We start from the raw sequence: 20,782 nt of genomic DNA, 5'->3' as shown, positions 1-20,782 counted from the left end.
CGCTGGTGGATCAGCAGGTAGGATAAATGAGTGAATCCATTCCCACACTCAGAGGGGTGAACGGTCTCTCCTCAGTGTGAACTCACTGGTGTATCAGCAGGTGGGATAACTGAGTGAATCCCTTCCCACACTCAGACAGGTGAACGGCCTCTCCCCAGTCTGAACTCGCTGGTGTATCAGCAGGTGGGATAACTGAGTGACTCCCTTCCAACACTCAGAGAGGTGAATGTCCTCTCCCCAGTGTGAACTCACTGGTGTATCAGCAGGTGGGATAACTGAGTGAATCGCTTCCCACACTCAGAGAGGTGAACAGTCTCTCCCCAGTGTGAACTCACTGGTGTATCAGTAGGTGGGATAACTGAGTGAATCCCTCCCCACACTCAGAGAGATGAGCGGACTCTCCCTAGTGTGATCGCGCTGGTGTATCAGCAGGTGGGATAACTGAGTGAATCCCTTCTCACACTCAGAGAGGTGAACGGCCTCTCCCCAGTATGAACTCGCTGGTGTATCATCGGGTGGGATAACTGAGTGAATCTCTTCCCACACACAGAGAGGTGAACAGTCTCTCCCCAGTGTGAACTCGCTGGTATATCAGCAGGTGGGTAACTGAGTGAATCCCTACCCACACTCAGAGAGGTGAACGGTCTCTCCTCAGTGTGCACTCGCTGGTGTATCAGCAGGTGGGATAACTGAGTGCATCCCTTCCTACACTCAGAGAGGTGAACTGTCTCTCCACAGTGTGAACTCATTGGTGTATCTGTAGGTGGGTTAAATGACAGAATCCCTTTCCACACTCAGAGAGGTGAACGGTCTCTCCCCAGTGTGAACTCACTGATGTATCAGCAGGTGGGATAACTGAGTGAATCCCTTCCCACACTCAGAGAGTTGAACGGACTCTCCCCAGCGTGAACTCACTGGTGTATCAGCAGGTGGGATAACTCAGTGAATCACTTCCCACACTCAGAGAGGTGAACAGTCTCTCCCCAGTGTGAACTCGCTGGTGTATCAGCAGGTGGGATAACTGAGTGAATCACTTCCCACACTCAGAGAGTTGAAGGGCCTCTCCCCAATGTGAAATCGCTGGTGTATCAGCAGGTGGGATAACTGAGTGAATCCCTTCCCACTCTCAGAGAGTTGAACAGTCTCTCCCCAGTGTGAACTCACAGTTGTATAAGCAGGTTGGATAACTGAGTGAAACCCTTCCCACACTCAGAGAGGTGAACGGCCTCTCCCCAGTGTGACCTCGCTGGTGGATCAGCAGGTAGGATAAATGAGTGAATCCATTCCTACACTCAGAGAGGTGAACGGTCTCTCCTCAGTGTGAACTCACTGGTGTATTAGCAGGTGGGATAACTGAGTGAATCCCTTCCCACACTCAGACAGGTGAACGGCCTCTCCACAATCTGAACTCGCTGGTGTATCAGCAGGTGGGATAACTGAGTGAATCCCTTCCAACACTCAGAGAGGTGAACGGCCTCTCCCCAGTGTGAACTCACTGGTGTATCAGTAGGTGGGATAACTGAGTGAATCCCTTCCCACACTCAGAGAGTTGAACGGTCTCTCCCCAGTGTGAACTCACTGGTGTATCAGCAGGTGGGATAAATGAGTGAATCTTTTTCCACACTCAGAGAGGTGAACAGTCTCTCCCCAGTGTGAACTCGCTGGTGTATCAGCAGGTGGGATAACTGAGTGAATCACTTCCCACACTCAGAGAGGTGAAGGACCTCTCCCCAGTGTGAACTCGCTGTTGTATCAGCAGGTGGGATAACTGAGTGAATCCCTTCCCACACTCAGAGAGTTGAACTGTCTCTCCCCAGTGTGAACTCACACTTGTATAAGCAGGTTGGATAACTGAGTGAAACCCTTCCCACACTCAGAGAGTTGAACGGCCTCTCCCCAGTGTGACCTCGCTGGTGGATCATCAGGTAGGATAAATGAGTGAATCCATTCACACACTCAGAGAGGTGAACGGTCTCTCCTCAGTGTGAACTCACTGGTGTATAAGCAGGTGGGATAACTGATTGAATCCCTTCCCACACTCAGACAGGTGAACGGCCTCTCCCCAGTGTGAACTCACTGGTGTATCAGCAGGTGGGATAACTGAGTGAATCCCTTCCCACACTCAGAGAGGTGAACAGTCTCTCCCCAGAGTGAACTCACTGGTGTATCAGCAGGTGGGATAACTGAGTGAATCACTTCCCACACTCAGAGAGGTGAACGGTCTCTCCCCAGTGTGAACTCGCTGGTGTATCAGTAGGTGGGATAACTGAGTGAATCCCTTCCCAGACTCAGAGAGGTGAACGGCCTCTCCCCAGTGTGAACTCACTGGTGTATCAGCAGGTGGGATAACTGAGTGAATCCCTTCCCACACTCAGAGAGGTGAACAGTCTCTCCCCAGTGTGAACTCACTGGTATATCAGCAGGTGGGATAACTGAGTGAATCACTTCCCACACTCAGAGAGGTGAACGGTCTCTCCCCAGTGTGACCTCGCTGGTGTATCAGTAGGTGGGATAACTGAGTGAATCCCTTCCCACACTCAGAGAGGTGAACAGTCTCTCCCCAGTGTGTACTCACTGGTGTATCAGCAGGTGGGATAACTGAGTGAATCCCTCCCCACACACGGAGAGATGAACAGCCTATCCCCAGTGTGAACACACTGGTGTATCAGCAGGTGGGATAACTGAGTGAATCCCTCCCTACAATCAGAGAGGTGAACGGCCTCTCCCCAGTGTGAACTCGCTGGTGTATCAGCAGGTGGGATAACTGAGTGAATCACTTCCCACACTCAGAGAGGTGAACGGTCTCTCCCCAGTGTGAACTCGCTGGTGTATCAGTAGGTGGGATAACTGAGTGAATCCCTTCCCAGACTCAGAGAGGTGAACGGCCTCTCCCCAGTGTGACCTCGCTGGTGGATCAGCAGGTAGGATAAATGAGTGAATCCATTCCTACACTCAGAGAGGTGAACGGTCTCTCCTCAGTGTGAACTCACTGGTGTATTAGCAGGTGGGATAACTGAGTGAATCTCTTCCCACACTCAGACAGGTGAACGGCCTCTCCACAATCTGAACTCGCTGGTGTATCAGCAGGTGGGATAACTGAGTGAATCACTTCCCACACTCAGAGAGGTGAAGGACCTCTCCCCAGTGTGAACTCGCTGGTGTATCAGCAGGTGGGATAACTGAGTGAATCACTTCCCACACTCAGAGAGGTGAACGGCCTCTCCCCAGTGTGAACTCACTGGTGTATCAGTAGGTGGGATAACTGAGTGAATCCCTTCCCACACTCAGAGAGTTGAACGGTCTCTCCCCAGTGTGAACTCACTGGTGTATCAGCAGGTGGGATAAATGAGTGAATCTCTTTCCACACTCAGAGAGGTGAACAGTCTCTCCCCAGTGTGAACTCGCTGGTGTATCAGCAGGTGGGATAACTGAGTGAATCACTTCCCACACTCAGAGAGGTGAAGGACCTCTCCCCAGTGTGAACTCGCTGTTGTATCAGCAGGTGGGATAACTGAGTGAATCCCTTCCCACACTCAGAGAGTTGAACTGTCTCTCCCCAGTGTGAACTCACACTTGTATAAGCAGGTTGGATAACTGAGTGAAACCCTTCCCACACTCAGAGAGTTGAACGGCCTCTCCCCAGTGTGACCTCGCTGGTGGATCAGCAGGTAGGATAAATGAGTGAATCCATTCCCACACTCAGAGAGGTGAACGGTCTCTCCTCAGTGTGAACTCACTGGTGTATTAGTAGGTGGGATAACTGAGTGAATCCCTTCCCACACACAGACAGGTGAACGGCCTCTCCCCAGTGTGAACTCACTGGTGTATCAGCAGGTGGGATAACTGAGTGAATCCCTTCCCACACTCAGAGAGGTGAACAGTCTCTCCCCAGAGTGAACTCACTGGTGTATCAGCAGGTGGGATAACTGAGTGAATCCCTTCCCACACTCAGAGAGGTGAACAGTCTCTCCCCAGTGTGAACTCACTGGTGTATCAGCAGGTGGGATAACTGAGTGAATCACTTCCCACACTCAGAGAGGTGAACGGTCTCTCCCCAGTGTGACCTCGCTGGTGTATCAGTAGGTGGGATAACTGAGTGAATCCCTTCCCACACTCAGAGAGGTGAACAGTCTCTCCCCAGTGTGTACTCACTGGTGTATCAGCAGGTGGGATAACTGAGTGAATCCCTCCCCACACACGGAGAGATGAACAGCCTATCCCCAGTGTGAACACACTGGTGTATCAGCAGGTGGGATAACTGAGTGAATTCCTCCCTACAATCAGAGAGGTGAACGGCCTCTCCCCAGTGTGAACTCGCTGGTGTATCAGCAGGTGGGATAACTGAGTGAATCACTTCCCACACTCAGAAAGGTGAACGGTCTCTCCCCAGTGTGAACTCGCTGGTGTATCAGTAGGTGGGATAACTGAGTGAATCCCTTCCCAGACTCAGAGAGATGAAGAGTCCCTCCCCAGTGTGATCTCACTGGTGTATTAGTCGGTGGGATAACTGAGTGAATCCCTTCCCACACTCAGAGAGGTGAACAGTCTCTCCCCAGTGTCAACTCGCTGGTGTGTCAGCAGGTGGGATAACTGAGTGAATCCCTTCCAACACTCAGAGAGGTGAACGGCCTCTCCCCAGTGTTAACTCACTGGTGTATCAGCAGGTGGGATAACTGAGTGAATCCCTTCCCACACTCAGAGAGGTGAACAGTCTCTCCCCAGTGTGAACTCACTGGTGTATCAGCAGGTGGGATAACTGAGTGAATCACTTCCCACACTCAGAGAGGTGAACGGTCTCTCCCCAGTGTGACCTCGCTGGTGTATCAGTAGGTGGGATAACTGAGTGAATCCCTTCCCACACTCAGAGAGGTGAACAGTCTCTCCCCAGTGTGAACTCACTGGTGTATCAGCAGGTGGGATAACTGAGTGAATCACTCCCCACACTCGGAGAGATGAACAGCCTATCCCCAGTGTGAACACACTGGTGTATCAGCAAGTGGGATAACTGAGTGAATCCCTCCCTACAATCAGAGAGGTGAACGGCCTCTCCCCAGTGTGAACTCGCTGGTGTATCATCGGGTGGGATAACTGAGTGAATCCCTTCCCACACTCAGTGAGGTGAACGGTCTCTCCCCAGTGTGAACTCACTGATGTATCAGCAGGTTGGATAACTGAGTGAATCCCTTCCCACACACAGAGAGATGAAGAGTCCCTCCCCAGTGTGATCTCACTGGTGTATCAGTATATGGGCAACTGAGTGAATCACTTCCCATTTTCAGAGAGGTGAACGGTCTCTCCCCAGTGTGAATTCACTGGTGTATCAGTAGGTGGGATAACTGAGTGAATCCCTTCCCACACTCAGAGAGGTGAACGGTCTCTCCTCAGTGTGAACTCACTGCTGTATCAGCAGGTTGGATAACTGAGTGAATCCCTTCCCACACTCAGAGAGGTGAACAGTATCTCCCCAGTGTGAACTAGCTGGTGTATCGGCAGGTGGGATAACTGAGTGAATCCCTTCCCACACTCAGAGAGGTGAACGGCCTCTCCCCACTGTGACCTCGCTGGTGTATCAGTAGGTGGGATAACTGAGTCAATACCTTCCCACACTCAGAGAGGTGAACGGCCACTCCCCAGTGTGAACTCGCTAGTGTATCAGCAGGTGGGATAACTGAGTGAATCCCTTCCCACACTCAGAGAGTTGAACAGTCTCTCCCCAGTGTGAACTCGCTGGTGTATCAGTAGGTAGCATAACTGAGTGAATCACTTCCCACACTCAGAGAGGTAAAAGGTCTCTCCCCAGTGTGTACTCCCTGGTGTATCAGCAGTTGGGATAACTATGTGAATCACTTCCCACACTCAGAGAGATGAGCGGACTCTCCCCAGTGTGATCTCGCTTGTGTATCAGCAGGTGGATAACTGAGTGAATCCCTTCCCACACTCAGAGAGGTGAACGGCCTCTCCCCAGTGTGAACTCGCTGGTGTATCATCGGGTGGGATAACTGAGTGAATCCCTTCCCACACACAGAGAGGTGAACAGTCTCTCCCCTTTGTGAACTCGCTGGTATATCAGCAGGTGGGTAACTGAGTGAATCCCTACCCACACTCAGAGAGGTGAACGGTCTCTCCTCAGTGTGCACTCGCTGGTGTATCAGCAGGTGGGATAACTGAGTGCATCCCTTCCCACACTCAGAGAGGTGAACTGTCTCTCTACAGTGTGAACTCATTGGTGTATCTGTAGGTGGGATAAATGACTGAATCCCTTTCCACACTCAGAGAGGTGAACGGTCTCTCCCCAGTGTGAACTCACTGATGTATCAGCAGGTGGGATAATTGAGTGAATCCCTTCCCACACTCAGAGAGATGAAGAGTCCCTCCCCAGTGTGATCTCACTGGTGTATTAGTCGGTGGGATAACTGAGTGAATCCCTTCCCACACTCAGAGAGGTGAACAGTCTCTCCCCAGTGTCAACTCGCTGGTGTGTCAGCAGGTGGGATAACTGAGTTAATCCCTTCCAACACTCAGAGAGGTGAACGGCCTCTCCCCAGTGTTAACTCACTGGTGTATCAGCAGGTGGGATAACTGAGTGAATCCCTTCCCACACTCAGAGAGGTGAACAGTCTCTCCCCAGTGTGAACTCACTGGTGTATCAGCAGGTGGGATAACTGAGTGAATCACTTCCCACACTCAGAGAGGTGAACGGTCTCTCCCCAGTGTGACCTCGCTGGTGTATCAGTAGGTGGGATAACTGAGTGAATCCCTTCCCACACTCAGAGAGGTGAACAGTCTCTCCCCAGTGTGAACTCACTGGTGTATCAGCAGGTGGGATAACTGAGTGAATCCCTCCCCACACTCGGAGAGATGAACAGCCTATCCCCAGTGTGAACACACTGGTGTATCAGCAGGTGGGATAACTGAGTGAATCCCTCCCAACAATCAGAGAGGTGAACGGGCTCTCCCCAGTGTGAACTCGCTGGTGTATCATCGGGTGGGATAACTGAGTGAATCCCTTCCCACACTCAGTGAGGTGAACGGTCTCTCCCCAGTGTGAACTCACTGATTTATCAGCAGGTGGGATAACTGAGTGAATCCCTTCCCACACACAGAGAGATGAAGAGTCCCTCCCCAGTGTGATCTCACTGGTGTATCAGTATATGGGCAACTGAGTGAATCCCTTCCCATTTTCAGAGAGGTGAACGGTCTCTCCCCAGTGTGAACTCACTGGTGTATCAGTAGGTGGGATAAATGAGTGAATCCCTTCCCACACTCAGAGAGGTGAACGGACTCTCCTCAGTGTGAACTCACTGCTGTATCAGCAGGTTGGATAACTGAGTGAATCCCTTCCCACACTCAGAGAGGTGAACAGTATCTCCCCAGTGTGAACTCGCTGGTGTATCGGCAGGTGGGATAACTGACTGAATCCCTTCCCACACTCAGAGAGGTGAACGGCCTCTCCCCACTGTGACCTCGCTGGTGTATCAGTAGGTGGGATAACTGAGTCAATCCCTTCCCACACTCAGAGAGGTGAACGGCCTCTCCCCAGTGTGAACTCACTGGTGTATCAGTAGGTGGATAACTGAGTGAATCCCTTCCCACACTCAGAGAGTGGAACAGTCTCTCCCCAGTGTGAACTCACTGGTGTATCAGTAGGTAGCATAACTGAGTGAATCACTTCCCACACTCAGAGAGGTAAAAGGTCTCTCCCCCGTGTGTACTCCCTGGTGTATCAGCAGTTGGGATAACTATGTGAATCCCTTCCCACACTCAGTGAGAGAACAGCCTCTCCCCAGTGTGAACTCACTGGTGTATCAGTAGTTGGGATAACTGAGTGAATCCCTTCCCTCACTCAGAGAGTTGAACAGACTCTCCCCAGTGTGGACTCACTGGTGTATCAGTAGGTGGGATATCTAAGTGAATGCCTCCCCACACTCAGAGAGTTGAACGGTCTCTCCCCAGTGTGAACTCACTGGTGTATCAAGAGGTGGGATAACTGAGTAAATCCCTTCCCACACTCAGAGAGGTGAACGGTCTCTCCCCAGTGTGAACTCGTTGGTGTATCAGCAGGTGGGATAATTGAGTGAATCCCTTCCCACACTCAGAGAGGTGAACGGTCTCTCCCCAGTGTGAACTCTCTGGTGTGTCAGCAGGTGGGATAACTGAGTGAATCCCTTCCAACAATCAGAGAGGTGAACGGCCTCTCCCCAGTGTGAACTCACTGGTGTATCAGCAGGTGGGATAACTGAGTGAATCCCTTCCCACACTCAGAGAGGTAAAAGGTCTCTCCCCACTGTGTACTCACTGGTGTATCAGCAGTTGGGATAACTATGTGAATCCCTTCCCACACTCAGTGAGGTGAACAGCCTCTCCCCAGTGTGAACTCACTGGTGTATCAGTAGGTGGGATAACTGAGTGAATCCATTCCCTCACTCAGAGAATTGAACAGTCTCTCCCCAGTGTGAACTCGCTGGTGTATCAGCAGGTGGGATAACTGAGTGAATCCCTTCCCACACTCAGAGAGGTGAACGGTGTCTCCCCAGTGTGAACTCGCTGGTGTATCAGCAGGTGGGATAACTGAGTGAATCCCTTCCCACACTCAGAGAGGTGAACGGCCTATTCCCAGTGTGAACTCACTTGTGTATCAGCAGGTAGGATAACTCAGTAAATCCCTTCCCACACTCAGAGAGGTGAACGGTCTCTCCCCAGTGTGAACTCGTTGGTTTATCAGCAGGTGGGATAATTGAGTGAATCGCTTCCCACACTCAGAGAGGTGAACGGTCTCTCCCCAGTGTGAACTCTCTGGTGTATCAGCAGGTGGGATATCTAAGTGAATCCCTTCCCACACTCAGAGAGGTGAACGGTCTCTCCCCAGTGTGAACTCGTTGGTTTATCAGCAGGTGGGATAATTGAGTGAATCCCTTCCCACACTCAGAGAGGTAAAATGACTCTCCCCAGTGTGTACTCACTGATGTATCAGAAGTTGGGATAACTATATGAATCCCTTCCCACACTCAGTGAGGTGAACAGCCTCTCCCCAGTGTGAACTCACTGGTGTATCAGTAGGTGGGATAACTGAGTGAATCCATTCCTACACTCAGAGAGGTGAACGGTCTCTCCTCAGTGTGAACTCACTGGTGTATTAGCAGGTGGGATAACTGAGTGGATCCCTTCCCACACTCAGACAGGTGAACGGCCTCTCTACAATCTGAACTCGCTGGTGTATCAGCAGGTGGGATAACTGAGTGAATCCCTTCCAACACTCAGAGAGGTGAACGGCCTCTCCCCAGTGTGAACTCACTGGTGTATCAGTAGGTGGGATAACTGAGTGAATCCCTTCCCACACTCAGAGAGTTGAACGGTCTCTCCCCAGTGTGAACTCACTGGTGTATCAGCAGGTGGGATAAATGAGTGAATCACTTTCCACACTCAGAGAGGTGAACAGTCTCTCCCCAGTGTGAACTCGCTGGTGTATCAGCAGGTGGGATAACTGAGTGAATCACTTCCCACACTCAGAGAGGTGAAGGACCTCTCCCCAGTGTGAACTCGCTGTTGTATCAGCAGGTGGGATAACTGAGTGAATCCCTTCCCACACTCAGAGAGTTGAACTGTCTCTCCCCAGTGTGAACTCACACTTGTATAAGCAGGTTGGATAACTGAGTGAAACCCTTCCCACACTCAGAGAGTTGAACGGCCTCTCCCCAGTGTGACCTCGCTGGTGGATCAGCAGGTAGGATAAATGAGTGAATCCATTCCCACACTCAGAGAGGTGAACTGTCTCTCCTCAGTGTGAACTCACTGGTGTATTAGCAGGTGGGATAACTGAGTGAATCCCTTCCCACACTCAGACAGGTGAACGGCCTCTCCCCAGTGTGAACTCACTGGTGTATCAGCAGGTGGGATAACTGAGTGAATTCCTTCCCACACGCAGAGAGGTGAACAGTCTCTCCCCAGTGTGAACTCACTGGTGTATCAGCAGGTGGGATAACTGAGTGAATCCCTTCCCACACTCAGAGAGTTGAACAGTCTCTCCCCAGTGTGAACTCGCTGGTGTATCAGTAGGTAGCATAACTGAGTGAATCACTTCCCACACTCAGAGAGGTAAAAGGTCTCTCCCCAGTGTGTACTCCCTGGTGTATCAGCAGTTGGGATAACTATGTGAATCACTTCCCACACTCAGAGAGATGAGCGGACTCTCCCCAGTGTGATCTCGCTTGTGTATCAGCAGGTGGATAACTGAGTGAATCCCTTCCCACACTCAGAGAGGTGAACGGCCTCTCCCCAGTGTGAACTCGCTGGTGTATCATCGGGTGGGATAACTGAGTGAATCCCTTCCCACACACAGAGAGGTGAACAGTCTCTCCCCTTTGTGAACTCGCTGGTATATCAGCAGGTGGGTAACTGAGTGAATCCCTACCCACACTCAGAGAGGTGAACGGTCTCTCCTCAGTGTGCACTCGCTGGTGTATCAGCAGGTGGGATAACTGAGTGCATCCCTTCCCACACTCAGAGAGGTGAACTGTCTCTCTACAGTGTGAACTCATTGGTGTATCTGTAGGTGGGATAAATGACTGAATCCCTTTCCACACTCAGAGAGGTGAACGGTCTCTCCCCAGTGTGAACTCACTGATGTATCAGCAGGTGGGATAATTGAGTGAATCCCTTCCCACACTCAGAGAGATGAAGAGTCCCTCCCCAGTGTGATCTCACTGGTGTATTAGTCGGTGGGATAACTGAGTGAATCCCTTCCCACACTCAGAGAGGTGAACAGTCTCTCCCCAGTGTCAACTCGCTGGTGTGTCAGCAGGTGGGATAACTGAGTTAATCCCTTCCAACACTCAGAGAGGTGAACGGCCTCTCCCCAGTGTTAACTCACTGGTGTATCAGCAGGTGGGATAACTGAGTGAATCCCTTCCCACACTCAGAGAGGTGAACAGTCTCTCCCCAGTGTGAACTCACTGGTGTATCAGCAGGTGGGATAACTGAGTGAATCACTTCCCACACTCAGAGAGGTGAACGGTCTCTCCCCAGTGTGACCTCGCTGGTGTATCAGTAGGTGGGATAACTGAGTGAATCCCTTCCCACACTCAGAGAGGTGAACAGTCTCTCCCCAGTGTGAACTCACTGGTGTATCAGCAGGTGGGATAACTGAGTGAATCCCTCCCCACACTCGGAGAGATGAACAGCCTATCCCCAGTGTGAACACACTGGTGTATCAGCAGGTGGGATAACTGAGTGAATCCCTCCCAACAATCAGAGAGGTGAACGGGCTCTCCCCAGTGTGAACTCGCTGGTGTATCATCGGGTGGGATAACTGAGTGAATCCCTTCCCACACTCAGTGAGGTGAACGGTCTCTCCCCAGTGTGAACTCACTGATTTATCAGCAGGTGGGATAACTGAGTGAATCCCTTCCCACACACAGAGAGATGAAGAGTCCCTCCCCAGTGTGATCTCACTGGTGTATCAGTATATGGGCAACTGAGTGAATCCCTTCCCATTTTCAGAGAGGTGAACGGTCTCTCCCCAGTGTGAACTCACTGGTGTATCAGTAGGTGGGATAAATGAGTGAATCCCTTCCCACACTCAGAGAGGTGAACGGACTCTCCTCAGTGTGAACTCACTGCTGTATCAGCAGGTTGGATAACTGAGTGAATCCCTTCCCACACTCAGAGAGGTGAACAGTATCTCCCCAGTGTGAACTCGCTGGTGTATCGGCAGGTGGGATAACTGACTGAATCCCTTCCCACACTCAGAGAGGTGAACGGCCTCTCCCCACTGTGACCTCGCTGGTGTATCAGTAGGTGGGATAACTGAGTCAATCCCTTCCCACACTCAGAGAGGTGAACGGCCTCTCCCCAGTGTGAACTCACTGGTGTATCAGTAGGTGGATAACTGAGTGAATCCCTTCCCACACTCAGAGAGTTGAACAGTCTCTCCCCAGTGTGAACTCGCTGGTGTATCAGTAGGTAGCATAACTGAGTGAATCACTTCCCACACTCAGAGAGGTAAAAGGTCTCTCCCCCGTGTGTACTCCCTGGTGTATCAGCAGTTGGGATAACTATGTGAATCCCTTCCCACACTCAGTGAGAGAACAGCCTCTCCCCAGTGTGAACTCACTGGTGTATCAGTAGTTGGGATAACTGAGTGAATCCCTTCCCTCACTCAGAGAGTTGAACAGACTCTCCCCAGTGTGGACTCACTGGTGTATCAGTAGGTGGGATATCTAAGTGAATGCCTCCCCACACTCAGAGAGTTGAACGGTCTCTCCCCAGTGTGAACTCACTGGTGTATCAAGAGGTGGGATAACTGAGTAAATCCCTTCCCACACTCAGAGAGGTGAACGGTCTCTCCCCAGTGTGAACTCGTTGGTGTATCAGCAGGTGGGATAATTGAGTGAATCCCTTCCCACACTCAGAGAGGTGAACGGTCTCTCCCCAGTGTGAACTCTCTGGTGTGTCAGCAGGTGGGATAACTGAGTGAATCCCTTCCAACAATCAGAGAGGTGAACGGCCTCTCCCCAGTGTGAACTCACTGGTGTATCAGCAGGTGGGATAACTGAGTGAATCCCTTCCCACACTCAGAGAGGTAAAAGGTCTCTCCCCACTGTGTACTCACTGGTGTATCAGCAGTTGGGATAACTATGTGAATCCCTTCCCACACTCAGTGAGGTGAACAGCCTCTCCCCAGTGTGAACTCACTGGTGTATCAGTAGGTGGGATAACTGAGTGAATCCATTCCCTCACTCAGAGAATTGAACAGTCTCTCCCCAGTGTGAACTCGCTGGTGTATCAGCAGGTGGGATAACTGAGTGAATCCCTTCCCACACTCAGAGAGGTGAACGGTGTCTCCCCAGTGTGAACTCGCTGGTGTATCAGCAGGTGGGATAACTGAGTGAATCCCTTCCCACACTCAGAGAGGTGAACGGCCTATTCCCAGTGTGAACTCACTTGTGTATCAGCAGGTAGGATAACTCAGTAAATCCCTTCCCACACTCAGAGAGGTGAACGGTCTCTCCCCAGTGTGAACTCGTTGGTTTATCAGCAGGTGGGATAATTGAGTGAATCGCTTCCCACACTCAGAGAGGTGAACGGTCTCTCCCCAGTGTGAACTCTCTGGTGTATCAGCAGGTGGGATATCTAAGTGAATCCCTTCCCACACTCAGAGAGGTGAACGGTCTTTCCCCAGTGTGAACTCGTTGGTTTATCAGCAGGTGGGATAATTGAGTGAATCCCTTCCCACACTCAGAGAGGTAAAATGACTCTCCCCAGTGTGTACTCACTGATGTATCAGAAGTTGGGATAACTATATGAATCCCTTCCCACACTCAGTGAGGTGAACAGCCTCTCCCCAGTGTGAACTCACTGGTGTATCAGTAGGTGGGATAACTGAGTGAATCCATTCCTACACTCAGAGAGGTGAACGGTCTCTCCTCAGTGTGAACTCACTGGTGTATTAGCAGGTGGGATAACTGAGTGGATCCCTTCCCACACTCAGACAGGTGAACGGCCTCTCTACAATCTGAACTCGCTGGTGTATCAGCAGGTGGGATAACTGAGTGAATCCCTTCCAACACTCAGAGAGGTGAACGGCCTCTCCCCAGTGTGAACTCACTGGTGTATCAGTAGGTGGGATAACTGAGTGAATCCCTTCCCACACTCAGAGAGTTGAACGGTCTCTCCCCAGTGTGAACTCACTGGTGTATCAGCAGGTGGGATAAATGAGTGAATCACTTTCCACACTCAGAGAGGTGAACAGTCTCTCCCCAGTGTGAACTCGCTGGTGTATCAGCAGGTGGGATAACTGAGTGAATCACTTCCCACACTCAGAGAGGTGAAGGACCTCTCCCCAGTGTGAACTCGCTGTTGTATCAGCAGGTGGGATAACTGAGTGAATCCCTTCCCACACTCAGAGAGTTGAACTGTCTCTCCCCAGTGTGAACTCACACTTGTATAAGCAGGTTGGATAACTGAGTGAAACCCTTCCCACACTCAGAGAGTTGAACGGCCTCTCCCCAGTGTGACCTCGCTGGTGGATCAGCAGGTAGGATAAATGAGTGAATCCATTCCCACACTCAGAGAGGTGAACTGTCTCTCCTCAGTGTGAACTCACTGGTGTATTAGCAGGTGGGATAACTGAGTGAATCCCTTCCCACACTCAGACAGGTGAACGGCCTCTCCCCAGTGTGAACTCACTGGTGTATCAGCAGGTGGGATAACTGAGTGAATTCCTTCCCACACGCAGAGAGGTGAACAGTCTCTCCCCAGTGTGAACTCACTGGTGTATCAGCAGGTGGGATAACTGAGTGAATCCCTTCCCACACTCAGAGAGGTGAACAGTCTCTCCCCAGTGTGAACTCACTCGTGTATCAGCAGGTGGGATAACTGAGTGAATCACTTCCCACACTCAGAGAGGTGAACGGTCTCTCCCCAGTGTGACCTCGCTGGTGTATCAGTAGGTGGGATAACTGAGCGAATCCCTTCCCACACTCAGAGAGGTGAACAGTCTCTCCCCAGTGTGAACTCACTGGTGTATCAGCAGGTGGGATAACTGAGTGAATCCCTCCCCACACTCGGAGAGATGAACAGCCTATCCCCAGTGTGAACACACTGGTGTATCAGCAGGTGGGATAACTGAGTGAATCCCTCCCTACAATCAGAGAGGTGAACGGCCTCTCCCCAGTGTGAACTCGCTGGTGTATCAGCAGGTGGGATAACTGAGTGAATCACTTCCCACACTCAGAGAGGTGAACGGTCTCTCCCCAGTGTGAACTCGCTGGTGTATCAGTAGGTGGGATAACTGAGTGAATCCCTTCCCAGACTCAGAGAGATGAAGAGTCCCTCCCCAGTGTGATCTCACTGGTGTATTAGTCGGTGGGATAACTGAGTGAATCCCTTCCCACACTCAGAGAGGTGAACAGTCTCTCCCCAGTGTCAACTCGCTGGTGTGTCAGCAGGTGGGATAACTGAGTGAATCCCTTCCAACACTCAGAGAGGTGAACGGCCTCTCCCCAGTGTTAACTCACTGGTGTATCAGCAGGTGGGATAACTGAGTGAATCCCTTCCCACACTCAGAGAGGTGAACAGTCTCTCCCCAGTGTGAACTCACTGGTGTATCAGCAGGTGGGATAACTGAGTGAATCACTTCCCACACTCAGAGAGGTGAACGGTCTCTCCCCAGTGTGACCTCGCTGGTGTATCAGTAGGTGGGATAACTGAGTGAATCCCTTCCCACACTCAGAGAGGTGAACAGTCTCTCCCCAGTGTGAACTCACTGGTGTATCAGCAGGTGGGATAACTGAGTGAATTCCTCCCCACACTCGGAGAGATGAACAGCCTATCCCCAGTGTGAACACACTGGTGTATCAGCAGGTGGGATAACTGAGTGAATCCCTCCCTACAATCAGAGAGGTGAACGGCCTCTCCCCAGTGTGAACTCGCTGGTGTATCATCGGGTGGGATAACTGAGTGAATCCCTTCCCACACTCAGAGAGGTGAACGGTCTCTCCTCAGTGTGAACTCACTGCTGTATCAGCAGGTTGGATAACTGAGTGAATCCCTTCCCACACTCAGAGAGGTGAACAGTATCTCCCCAGTGTGAACTCGCTGGTGTATCGGCAGGTGGGATAACTGAGTGAATCCCTTCCCACACTCAGAGAGCTGAACGGCCTCTCCCCACTGTGACCTCGCTGGTGTATCAGTAGTTGGGATAACTGAGTCAATACCTTCCCACACTCAGAGAGGTGAACGGCCTCTCCCCAGTGTGAACTCACTGGTGTATCAGTAGGTGGATAACTGAGTGAATCCCTTCCCACACTCAGAGAGGTGAACGGCCACTCCCCAGTGTGAAATCGCTAGTGTATCAGCAGGTGGGATAACTGAGTGAATCCCTTCCCACACTCAGAGAGTTGAACAGTCTCTCCCCAGTGTGAACTCGCTGGTGTATCAGTAGGTAGCATAACTGAGTGAATCACTTCCCACACTCAGAGAGGTAAAAGGTCTCTCCCCAGTGTGTACTCCCTGGTGTATCAGCAGTTGGGATAACTATGTGAATCACTTCCCACACTCAGAGATGTGAAGGGCCACTCCCCAGTGTGAACTCGCTGGTGTATCAGCAGGTGGGATAACTGAGTGAATCCCTCCCCACACTCAGAGAGATGAGCGGACTCTCCCCAGTGTGATCTCGCTGGTGTATCAGCAGGTGGGATAACTGAGTGAATCCCTTCCCACACTCAGAGAGGTGAACGGCCTCTCCCCAGTGTGAACTCGCTGGTGTATCATCGGGTGGGATAACTGAGTGAATCCCTTCCCACACACAGAGAGGTGAACAGTCTCTCCCCTTTGTGAACTCGCTGGTATATCAGCAGGTGGGTAACTGAGTGAATCCCTACCCACACTCAGAGAGGTGAACGGTCTCTCCTCAGTGTGCACTCGCTGGTGTATCAGCAGGTGGGATAACTGAGTGCATCCCTTCCCACACTCAGAGAGGTGAACGGCCTCTCCCCACTGTGACCTCGCTGGTGTATCAGTAGGTGGGATAACTGAGTCAATCCCTTCCCACACTCAGAGAGGTGAACGGCCTCTCCCCAGTGTGAACTCACTGGTGTATCAGTAGGTGGGATATCTGAGTGAATGCCTCCCCACACTCAGAGAGTTGAACGGTCTCTCCCCAGTGTGAACTCACTGGTGTATCAAGAGGTGGGATAACTGAGTAAATCCCTTCCCACACTCAGAGAGGTAAAAGGTCTCTCCCCACTGTGTACTCACTGGTGTATCAGCAGTTGGGATAACTATGTGAATCCCTTCCCACACTCAGTGAGGTGAACAGCCTCTCCCCAGTGTGAACTCACTGGTGTATCAGTAGGTGGGATAACTGAGTGAATCCATTCCCTCACTCAGAGAATTGAACAGTCTCTCCCCAGTGTGAACTCGCTGGTGTATCAGCAGGTGGGATAACTGAGTGAATCCCTTCCCACACTCAGAGAGGTGAACGGTGTCTCCCCAGTGTGAACTCGCTGGTGTATCAGCAGGTGGGATAACTGAGTGAATCCCTTCCCACACTCAGAGAGGTGAACGGCCTATTCCCAGTGTGAACTCACTTGTGTATCAGCAGGTAGGATAACTCAGTAAATCCCTTCCCACACTCAGAGAGGTGAACGGTTTCTCCCCAGTGTGAACTCGTTGGTTTATCAGCTGGTGGGATAATTGAGTGAATCGCTTCCCACACTCAGAGAGGTGAACGGTCTCTCCCCAGTGTGAACTCTCTGGTGTATCAGCAGGTGGGATATCTAAGTGAATCCCTTCCCACACTCAGAGAGGTGAACGGTCTCTCCCCAGTGTGAACTCGTTGGTTTATCAGCAGGTGGGATAATTGAGTGAATCCCTTCCCACACTCAGAGAGGTAAAATGACTCTCCCCAGTGTGTACTCACTGATGTATCAGAAGTTGGGATAACTATATGAATCCCTTCCCACACTCAGTGAGGTGAACAGCCTCTCCCCAGTGTGAACTCACTGGTGTATCAGTAGGTGGGATAACTGAGTGAATCCATTCCTACACTCAGAGAGGTGAACGGTCTCTCCTCAGTGTGAACTCACTGGTGTATTAGCAGGTGGGATAACTGAGTGAATCCCTTCCCACACTCAGACAGGTGAACGGCCTCTCCACAATCTGAACTCGCTGGTGTATCAGCAGGTGGGATAACTGAGTGAATCCCTTCCAACACTCAGAGAGGTGAACGGCCTCTCCCCAGTGTGAACTCACTGGTGTATCAGTAGGTGGGAGAACTGAGTGAATCCCTTCCCACACTCAGAGAGTTGAACGGTCTCTCCCCAGTGTGAACTCACTGGTGTATCAGCAGGTGGGATAAATGAGTGAATCACTTTCCACACTCAGAGAGGTGAACAGTCTCTCCCCAGTGTGAACTCGCTGGTGTATCAGCAGGTGGGATAACTGAGTGAATCACTTCCCACACTCAGAGAGGTGAAGGACCTCTCCCCAGTGTGAACTCGCTGTTGTATCAGCAGGTGGGATAACTGAGTGAATCCCTTCCCACACTCAGAGAGTTGAACTGTCTCTCCCCAGTGTGAACTCACACTTGTATAAGCAGGTTGGATAACTGAGTGAAACCCTTCCCACACTCAGAGAGTTGAACGGCCTCTCCCCAGTGTGACCTCGCTGGTGGATCAGCAGGTAGGATAAATGAGTGAATCCATTCCCACACTCAGAGAGGTGAAATGTCTCTCCTCAGTGTGAACTCACTGGTGTATTAGCAGGTGGGATAACTGAGTGAATCCCTTCCCAGACTCAGAGAGGTGAACGGCCTCTCCCCAGTGTGAACTCACTGGTGTATCAGCAGGTGGGATAACTGAGTGAATCCCTTCCCACACTCAGAGAGGTGAACAGTCTCTCCCCAGTGTGAACTCACTCGTGTATCAGCAGGTGGGATAACTGAGTGAATCACTTCCCAAACTCAGAGAGGTGAACGGTCTCTCCCCAGTGTGACCTCGCTGGTGTATCAGTAGGTGGGATAACTGAGTGAATCCCTCCCCACACTCGGAGAGATGAACAGCCTATCCCCAGTGTGAACACACTGGTGTATCAGCAGGTGGGATAACTGAGTGAATCCCTCCCTACAATCAGAGAGGTGAACGGCCTCTCCCCAGTGTGAACTCGCTGGTGTATCAGCAGGTGGGATAACTGAGTGAATCACTTCCCACACTCAGAGAGGTGAACGGTCTCTCCCCAGTATGAACTCGCTGGTGTATCAGTAGGTGGGATAACTGAGTGAATCCCTTCCCAGACTCAGAGAGATGAAGAGTCCCTCCCCAGTGTGATCTCACTGGTGTATTAGTCGGTGGGATAACTGAGTGAATCCCTTCCCACACTCAGAGAGGTGAACAGTCTCTCCCCAGTGTCAACTCGCAGGTATGTCAGCAGGTGGGATAACTGAGTGAATCCCTTCCAACACTCAGAGAGGTGAACGGCCTCTCCCCAGTGTTAACTCACTGGTGTATCAGCAGGTGGGATAACTGAGTGAATCCCTTCCCACACTCAGAGAGGTGAACAGTCTCTCCCCAGTGTGAACTCACTGGTGTATCAGCAGGTGGGATAACTGAGTGAATCACTTCCCACACTCAGAGAGGTGAACGGTCTCTCCCCAGTGTGACCTCGCTGGTGTATCAGTAGGTGGGATAACTGAGTGAATCCCTTCCCACACTCAGAGAGGTGAACAGTCTCTCCCCAGTGTGAACTCACTGGTGTATCAGCTGGTGGGATAACTGAGTGAATTCCTCCCCACACTCGGAGAGATGAACAGCCTATCCCCAGTGTGAACACACTGGTGTATCAGCAGGTGGGATAACTGAGTGAATCCCTCCCTACAATCAGAGAGGTGAACGGCCTCTCCCCAGTGTGAACTCGCTGGTGTATCATCGGGTGGGATAACTGAGTGAATCCCTTCCCACACTCAGAGAGGTGAACGGTCTCTCCTCAGTGTGAACTCACTGCTGTATCAGCAGGTTGGATAACTGAGTGAATCCCTTCCCACACTCAGAGAGGTGAACAGTATCTCCCCAGAGTGAACTCGCTGGTGTATCGGCAGGTGGGATAACTGAGTGAATCCCTTCCCACACTCAGAGAGCTGAACGGCCTCTCCCCACTGTGACCTCGCTGGTGTATCAGTAGGTGGGATAACTGAGTCAATACCTTCCCACACTCAGAGAGGTGAACGGCCTCTCCCCAGTGTGAACTCACTGGTGTATCAGTAGGTGGATAACTGAGTGAATCCCTTCCCACACTCAGAGAGGTGAACGGCCACTCCCCAGTGTGAAATCGCTAGTGTATCAGCAGGTGGGATAACTGAGTGAATCCCTTCCCACACTCAGAGAGTTGAACAGTCTCTCCCCAGTGTGAACTCGCTGGTGTATCAGTAGGTAGCATAACTGAGTGAATCACTTCCCACACTCAGAGAGGTAAAAGGTCTCTCCCCAGTGTGTACTCCCTGGTGTATCAGCAGTTGGGATAACTATGTGAATCACTTCCCACACTCAGAGATGTGAAGGGCCACTCCCCAGTGTGAACTCGCTGGTGTATCAGCAGGTGGGATAACTGAGTGAATCCCTCCCCACACTCAGAGAGATGAGCGGACTCTCCCCAGTGTGATCTCGCTGGTGTATCAGCAGGTGGGATAACTGAGTGAATCCCTTCCCACACTCAGAGAGGTGAACGGCCTCTCCCCAGTGTGAACTCGCTGGTGTATCATCGGGTGGGATAACTGAGTGAATCCCTTCCCACACACAGAGAGGTGAACAGTCTCTCCCCTTTGTGAACTCGCTGGTATATCAGCAGGTGGGTAACTGAGTGAATCCCTACCCACACTCAGAGAGGTGAACGGTCTCTCCTCAGTGTGCACTCGCTGGTGTATCAGCAGGTGGGATAACTGAGTGCATCCCTTCCCACACTCAGAGAGGTGAACGGCCTCTCCCCACTGTGACCTCGCTGGTGTATCAGTAGGTGGGATAACTGAGTCAATCCCTTCCCACACTCAGAGAGGTGAACGGCCTCTCCCCAGTGTGAACTCACTGGTGTATCAGTAGGTGGGATATCTGAGTGAATGCCTCCCCACACTCAGAGAGTTGAACGGTCTCTCCCCAGTGTGAACTCACTGGTGTATCAAGAGGTGGGATAACTGAGTAAATCCCTTCCCACACTCAGAGAGGTGAACGGTCTCTCCCCAGTGTGAACTCGTTGGTGTATCAGCAGGTGGGATAATTGAGTGAATCCCTTCCCACAC

This window comes from Pristiophorus japonicus, unplaced genomic scaffold, assembly GCF_044704955.1.
Source record: "Pristiophorus japonicus isolate sPriJap1 unplaced genomic scaffold, sPriJap1.hap1 HAP1_SCAFFOLD_93, whole genome shotgun sequence".
NCBI classification, from domain to species: Eukaryota; Metazoa; Chordata; class Chondrichthyes; family Pristiophoridae; genus Pristiophorus; species Pristiophorus japonicus.
Note: the sequence above shows the minus strand (reverse complement) of the source record.